This window comes from Octodon degus, unplaced genomic scaffold, assembly GCF_000260255.1.
Source record: "Octodon degus isolate 3935 unplaced genomic scaffold, OctDeg1.0 scaffold00203, whole genome shotgun sequence".
Classification (NCBI taxonomy): Eukaryota; Metazoa; Chordata; class Mammalia; order Rodentia; family Octodontidae; genus Octodon; species Octodon degus.
Window position 1 is genome coordinate 3,012,690 of NW_004524779.1, and position 8,067 is coordinate 3,020,756.

Below are 8,067 nucleotides of genomic sequence, written 5' to 3' on the forward strand. Positions count from 1 at the left end.
AACTATCCTTTTTTTTCAAAGTTTTATTGATAAACAGATAGCAATGAGACAGTTTCAAATCAAATCGGAAGTACAGTTTCAACAAATATTACACTGCATATATTCTTCTTAGTGGTTAATTGCTGTACGAGATGCAGACTTGTGATCCTATTTACAAACACCATTAGAACAAATCATTCTATTCATTAAGAGAATGCAGAAGCTTTTAGATATAGAGCACCGGGCAGCCAGCTGTCCAAAAGAAATTGAAAGCCATCCTCCAGCAGCCTGCAAGGAGCTGAATGTTCCTAACAACAAGGGACACTTGGAGGCGGATGCTTCCCAAGACAAGCCTCCATGGAGACTGCAGCTACGGCCAGCACCAGTGCCACCAAAGTGCCACCCTGAGGCAAAAGATCTGACCTGAAAGAAGTATAAAGCAATAGACACCTTCTAAGTGCTAAGCTTGTGGAAAGGTAGCAGTAGTCAGGACTTTGTTAGAGACACTGGCTTTTGTGTTTGTATGCGTTGAGAAATCTTATCCATAAAAGCTGAAGAACCCATTCAGTTGGAGGCCTAAGAACCAGTGGCTCTTGTGGGGTAAGTCCCAGTTGAGTCTGAAAGCCTGAGAATTAGGAGTAAGAAAAATTTAGCTGCCTAGAGAAATCCCACAGTGCAAAGGCCCAAGAACCAGCAGTTCTGATGCCAGAGGGAAGGATATGATGGGTACCCAACCTAAGGAAGAGAGTGAGATTGCTCTCCCTCTACCATCTTCCTGCTTCAGGTTTGCAGTGGTCTGAAAGGTCCACATCAATGTGGGTGGGTCTACTTTACTCAGTTTACAAATTCAAATGCTAATTGCTTCCCAAATCACCTTCCCAGACACATGCAAATAATATTTCTCCATCTAGCTAGATATCCCTCTGCTCACTCAGTTCAATAATACTAGCTACCACAGCTCTAATGTGGTGACAGAGGTAATACAGAGATAAAAACAGCTCACATTAATTTTATATTTTCTTGGTGCTAAGTACTATTTTAAGTGTTTCTACTAATTAACTCATTTATTAATATTTCTTTTCTAGCATAACAACAATATTAATTAATTTTTAATTAATAGTTTTTCTAGCTACCAATAATGAACTAGCTGAGTAAGAAATTAGGAAAACAATTCCATTCACTATAGCATCAAAATAAAATAATTAGGCGTCAGCCTAATCAAAGAAATGAAAGAGTTCTACAGTGGAAATTACAGACCACTGAAGAAGCTGAAAAAGATACTACAATATGAAAAGACCTCCCATGTACAGGAATCAGCAGAATGAATATTACTAAAATGGTTTTACTCTGGAAACCACCTACAGGTTCAATCCGATCTCCAAGAAAATGCCAGTGGCATTCTTCACAGAATGAGAGAAAGCTAAAAAATAGAACAGCTATCCTAGTACTTATCATACGCTCTAAAGAATCAAAGTCAGCACATTGCAGGGATAACAGCACACCCAAGTTTGCTCTGGCACAATTTTTAGCAAAGATATGAAACTAGCCTAGGTGGCCATCAACAGGTGAATAGATTTTAAAAGTGACATATACACACACTGTAGTACTAGCCAACCATAAAAAAGCATGAAATGGTGTCGTTTGCAGGAAAATGTATGGAACTGTAGCTCATCGTGTTAAGCAGAATGAGTCAGACTCAGGAAGATAAGTATCACATGTTTTCCATAATATCTGGAAGATGAAAAAGAAATAAAATAAAGTTACAAGCTGGGATGAAAACAGAAGGATACTATTATTAGATAAGAAACAAAAACAAGGAGAAGACAGAAGGGAGGTATAAAAGCTATGTTAAGGGAGATGGACATGATCAAGATACTGTGTTGTGTGCATGTATGAAAGTGAACAAAAAGCACAGCCACTTCACTGAGGATCATGCTGAGGCACAAAGCGGCTGATTATTCACCCAAGGTTATGCGCCAGTTAAGCGAAAGGGCTAGGATCTCAACTCACAGTCTTCACTGTTAACCACTATACTGTTAGACCCACATCAAACTATCTGTGGCAATAAGATTGAGGTGGCAAGCTGATTTGCTTTGGGATGTGCCCAGAGGTTTGGTGGTGACACCTCCGGGTGGGCCTTGGTGGGTCTTGGAGCTGAAGCTTTAGAGTCTGTGTCTGATACCTCAGCCCTTTCTCTCTTGGACTGGTTCTGGCTCTGCTACCCAACCACCATGAACTAGGCAGTTCTGCTCCACCCACCCTTTTGCCCTAATGGTTTTCTCCTCAAAATGTGAGCTAAGTCAACCCTATGCACTGTGCCAAGCAAGAGGAAAGCTGACTAATACATTACGTAAAAGCTGGCATGGGAGATGTCAATGGTCTCATAATCTACGAAGAAACAATAATGTGATACTCAGCAGGAAGATCCCTGGAATCCTTTGTTATCTTACATACGTTCTTTGATTATGCAAACTTCTACTTAAAGAAATCCAAAGTAATCATGATTGATAGAGTAATAAGATACAATTATCATTTACCCATATATCTAATTTAACAATACCAACTCTTGTTTGTACAGCTTTAATCTTTGCAGTACAGCTTAAGAACTCTAAAGTAACTTTCTCGGAAAGGAAAAGTAGTTTTTTCTCTTATTCATGAAATAGTGAGGCCCAGTAGCAATGTGAGCTTTGGAGAGTACTAATTCTATAATTATATAGCAATTAAAGGGGCCTTACAAGTCATACAGGCAAGTGATCCTTAATGAAAATTACACTGCAAGAGAGTGATGATTCGCCGTCCTCCACCCTTCTAGTTGGGGAGAGAAAAGTGAGCCATGTCAGGATGAGAACTACCAAGCCACAACACTGGTGGTCCTAGTGGAAAGGAGTATGGTTGAAAAAGTTGGTTTTCTTTTTCTGTTTTATGAATAATCCAAGGTTGAGGAAGAAGGATGAACCCCAGAAGTGGCTAATAGGTTACCCCCAGTTCCTTTCAGACATTCTTGAATAAACTTCCTCCCCTACTTTCTTGTGTCACTCTCACCCTTAAACATTCAATATTCAATCCCCTCGCTTCTTCCCATCTAGCACCTAACAAGCTCTTTCTTATACCCAGGTGTTCACTGCAGACAACTCTCTCCTGGAAGGGTTTTAGTTAGACCTTTGGACAGCTTTCAGTTGTTGTCCAGGTATCCCCTCAAACACACATCCACTAATTAATTGTTTATCAAAAAATCCCTCTTCTGCATTCCTTTGTTCCACTAAGCTGAATGATTTCCCTTCAAAGTGCACATCAGTCACCGAAACTCTGTTTTTGTGTATTTGCTCCATTGGGATATAAGATTTGGAGTGTGTGGCCTTTGTGGTCTTCCACCCTGTTGAAGTTTCAGTGCTTACCATACTGCTTGGGACATAAAGATGCTCAGCAAATATTTGCTGAGTGAATGAATGGATTCGGAGCAGAGCTCTGGGGCAGGACAAAGAGAAAATTCCCTCAGAATGGCATGGGACACTCTCCAGTTACAACCAGAGATTTATGTCACTCATCAATTTTCCCATTGAGTTTGGAAGACAATCCCCCAAAGACCTTGTAGAGTCAAGACACTCCCTTTCCCACTGCCAGTTTCCCATTGCTTCTGTAACACATTATCATAGATGCAGTGGCTTAAAACAACACAAATATCTTACAGTGCAAGACCTCAAAGGTCCAAGTGGGGTTCACTGGGATAAAAATCAACATGTTGGCAGAGCTGTGTTCTTCTGCATCTCTAGTAGAGAATCTCTTTACTTGCCTTTCCCTGTTCTTGGGCAGCCAGCATTTGTTGGCTCGTGGCACCTTCCATCTCTGAAACCATCCAGGGCTGGTGCATTCTCCACACTACATCATTCCAACACTGGCTCATCAGTCCCCTCTTCCACATCTGAGAGACTTTGATTTGACCGGGCACAGCCAGGCAAGCCAAGATAGCCTCCTCATCCCACTTTATAATTTAGTGGATTATAAAGCTGGAACACATTAACCCTGTGTGTTTCTTTTGCCATGTAACATAGCAGTCACAGCCTCATGGAGATGAGGATGAGAGCAGTCTTCAGAGCTGACTCCTGCCACCGGACCTACCAATGCCACTTTGTGCTGTGCATGGTGCTGTAAATGTCTGGATGTTCTTCAAAAGCTCATGCTAAGCCTTTGTATCTGCTTCCCTCACAATGTACGCACACGGTCCTCACTTTAAAAGTCTACTCTATATTTTTGCTAGAGACCAATATTATGCTCATTCATTAAATGAATGCCTCACCATTCTATCTCTCCTGAGGACTCACACACTGTTCTCCCAGCAGCTTAGAAGTCCCTTCCCTCATCTCTGCTTCCTCAAGAGCAGCAAGACAGGGCCTTTCAGCTTGTCTTTAAGTTGGCTCCTTGTACTTGGCTGCAGTTTGCTGCTACTAACTTGATGCCCTCTCTCTCTTCAACTCTCCGTGCTCTATTCTTTATTCATATTGTTTGCTCTGCCTTCTTGGTCTGAATATGATTATTCTTACTCTACTGGTTCACAGGCAGATAGAAAGGCTTGCTGGCAATAGAGCTGAAGACCCCAGGCAAGGGATCCTGCCTTTGCCAGAGATGGACTGACACACGGTGCTTCTCCCCTCGAAGTACAGGGCATGCTTCCCTGTGCCATCCGCCTTCATCCTCACAGTCCTCTCTCTGGTTTCTTCCTCTTGAAAGCAGCTTTCTATCCCAGTAGCATTTTCCCCATATATCTCACTATGGACTGGTCCCATTTGAATTCCCACCCACTCAACATCTCCCTTGGGCATGGTTAGGGCTTGGGAGTCCTAACATGAGAAGCTGGGTCAGAGAATGCCCACTCCAATGTCCTCTAGCGCAATCAGGGCTCTTGCAATAATGCTCGTAGCCCAGCGGCATATGGGTCTCTGCTCCTCCCTGGGGCTCATGGTGGCACTGCCTGGCCAGGGCTGTCTGTCCTTCTGACTCCCCTCTGCCAGCCCTCCTCTGAGTTCTTTTGAATATGAGCTTATCAGAGAGCTCCCTTGGTAGTCACAAAGCTTCTTCAGATGTGCCTACCTTTATTCACATGGGGATTATTCATGAATATATGATCAGAATTACACTTTTCAGACTCCCCTGTCTCCTTTGAGCTATCTTCCCTTTTAAAGTCTCCATCCATAAAATGATGCCATTTATTGGGAGACATCACTTTGATTTGGGAAAAAAATGCATCTAAAAGCACAGAGAACATATTCAACTCTCTTCAGTCTTCTGTCTTTCAACTATTTTCCACCCTAAAATATTTAGCCAGTTTCCCAGTCATCTTCCTCACCCCCAGAAGCACCCTTTTGCTAATGGGAATTAAGTCCAAGCAGCAGTAGCTTCTGCTTTATGGATGATAAAATCATCAGCAAAGCACAGCGAGCTAAGTCTTTAGCTGATTTTTCTGGTGTTAGCACAATAAAATTTCCTCCAACAACTCCACGGTGCACGTAAATACTTGTGAGTGAACTCTGAATCTTATTTTCTCTTCCTATCAAATGGGGGAAACATGTTTTATCCACTTTTCTTAGGGTTTCCAGAGAAGACCAAATGAAAAAAGCAAAGAAAATATTTTGTAGAGCAAAGCTAAGTAGGCAGAAAGTTGAAATGATTCTCCCAAGATCTGAAGTGTTTGAGAAACAACTGTACAAAGGATAAGAGAGGAGCTACCTGGCTAAGGAGAGGCCACAAAACAGTCCCAGGCACCAGAGCAAGCCAGACTTAGCTAGAGCCCCAGGCCTGGGTTGTATTTGTTGTCTCTCAGGAACTTTTGTGAGACTTGTAATTCAGCAAACATAAGGGGAACTTGGAGAAGGGGATTTGAGTGTTGGGAGGTGGAATGGTGTAGACAAAACAAAACAGCTGATAGGCTTCAGCCAGGAATAGAGATGTTTAGGAGGCAACACATCCACTCAGCTGACATTTGGTTAATGCTACTTGCTAGCTATGTAGGGCTTGATGAGAGACATAAATATAAAATCAACCTGACTGCTGCCCTCAGTGAGCTCTCAATACAGAAATTGAAAATTCCAAACATGTATTCAGAAAAAGTTTCTTGTGCCTCCTGGGGGGGGCAACTTGTTGGGTGAGGAGCAGTAAAAATGAAAATATGCATTTTATTCATCATGTCATCCAATAGAGAGAAACACACAGATGACCTAGTATAATATAAAAGGTTCTTCACCAGTCATGAGAGGCTAGATTATACAGCCAGAACAAATAACTCCAAAGTTCCAGTCCCATGAAATAATGAATGTCTAACTCTCCTTTGTGTCATCTGTCCACTCTGCATATGGAATATCATTATCCACCTGGTCCCAGGAGGGCGTCTCAGTCCCTTGTTGGTGAGAACACAGTGTGGGTCTGATTGACACAAATACATTTAACATCCTTGAAGAGAAGAAGGTCAGAAGAAATCTCAGACTGCACGAAAGTTTCAAGCTGACACCTAACCATTATATATGGCCCACTATTTGAGGGCCTCTTTCTCCATCTTACCTCCGCAGACCTCTCCTCAATCCTGCCGTGTGCAGAGCTGGGCCCTCGGAACCTCGCGCTGTAGACTCGTGCTTTGCTCAGAACATACTCTCAGTCCCCACTGCCCCACCGCACCATTCCCCACATGAATCAACTCTGGGCTAAGCCAACAAATATAAGTTAGGCACAAGGAAGCGCTTCCTTGTGAAAAGTTCTAGTCTCAGAGAACCAAAAAAGTAGTGTTTATTTTATCTGAAAATTTCCAATGTGCTCCACTGTACAGCATTTGTCCAGCACAGCTGTGTGTCAGGCATTGTAGTGGGCACCAGAGAGCTCTGGTGAGCCACACTGAACTATGCTTTACTTTCACAGGACTCAGTGAAGAACAATTACACAAACAGATGTTGCAAACTGCAATAAAGGTTGGGAAGGAAAATAATAATATCATGAGTCTTAAAGGGGCTTGGGCAAAGTTTTTTTTCAGGAAAATAACATTTGAATTGAGACTTAAGAGTTGCGGTAAATTTATTTTTAACCCAGTCAGTGGATTCTAGACAGGTGGTGCTTCATATTGAGCACTTCACAATAAAACTTAAAAAGTTTAACACTATAATTTTAGTACTAAACTTGCATCATTCCCAATCATTAGATTTCATCTCCTACTGGAGTAATGAAATTATGAGTCATACGCTCTGAACTATACACATCTTGGGCTAAAACCATTAAGATCTTTCTCTTTTCTGTGACCATCATATCTCATGTATGTTTCTAATGATAAAATAATGGGACCAGGAATGGTGGACCACAGCTATAATCCTAGAATTTGAGAGGTTGAGGCAGGAGGACCACTGCGAGTTCAAGACCACCGTAGGCTACAAAGTGGGTTCAGTGCCAACCTGAACTGCATAGTGAGACGCTGTCTCAAAAAACCAAAATTAAATAAATTAATTAAAAGGATGGGAATCAGTGGAGAAGTGATGTGTCATAGATAACTGCAAGCCACAATGCCATCATGTGTCAAAATACAAACCAGACACAGTAGAGAATGTCAAATGTTACCAAATGTACTTTAACAATTTTGGTAATATTATGTAAACAATGGCAAAGCATCAATTGGCTGGTTTTTAGGAATTTGGGGTAAAAGATTTCTGTCACCAACACTGAGGCCAAAGTACCTTTAATGCTTCCACAATACAAATTAAATATCTCATTGGATTTTAAAAACATCTCCTTTATGTCCTCAGCTTATCCCAGTTTAGGGAATCCAGCCCATATGTATATATAATGCATTTTATCCATATTCACCCTCCTGACTTGACAGATGGGAGGAATCTTGCAGTCACTTCTCAAAGCAGACAAAAGGCCGTTGGTTCTGCTCCACATGATGGTTTGTGAAGACAGACTATCACACGCTTCCGTTGATGATTATATAGCTCTATCCATCTGTCTGCTGCTGGAGGTTGGGAGACGGAGATACAGCTCCCAGAGTCCCCATAAACAAAAGTAGACCGTGCTGTCACCAGTCAGACACGCCAGCTAATTGGAGCTGTCGACAGACAC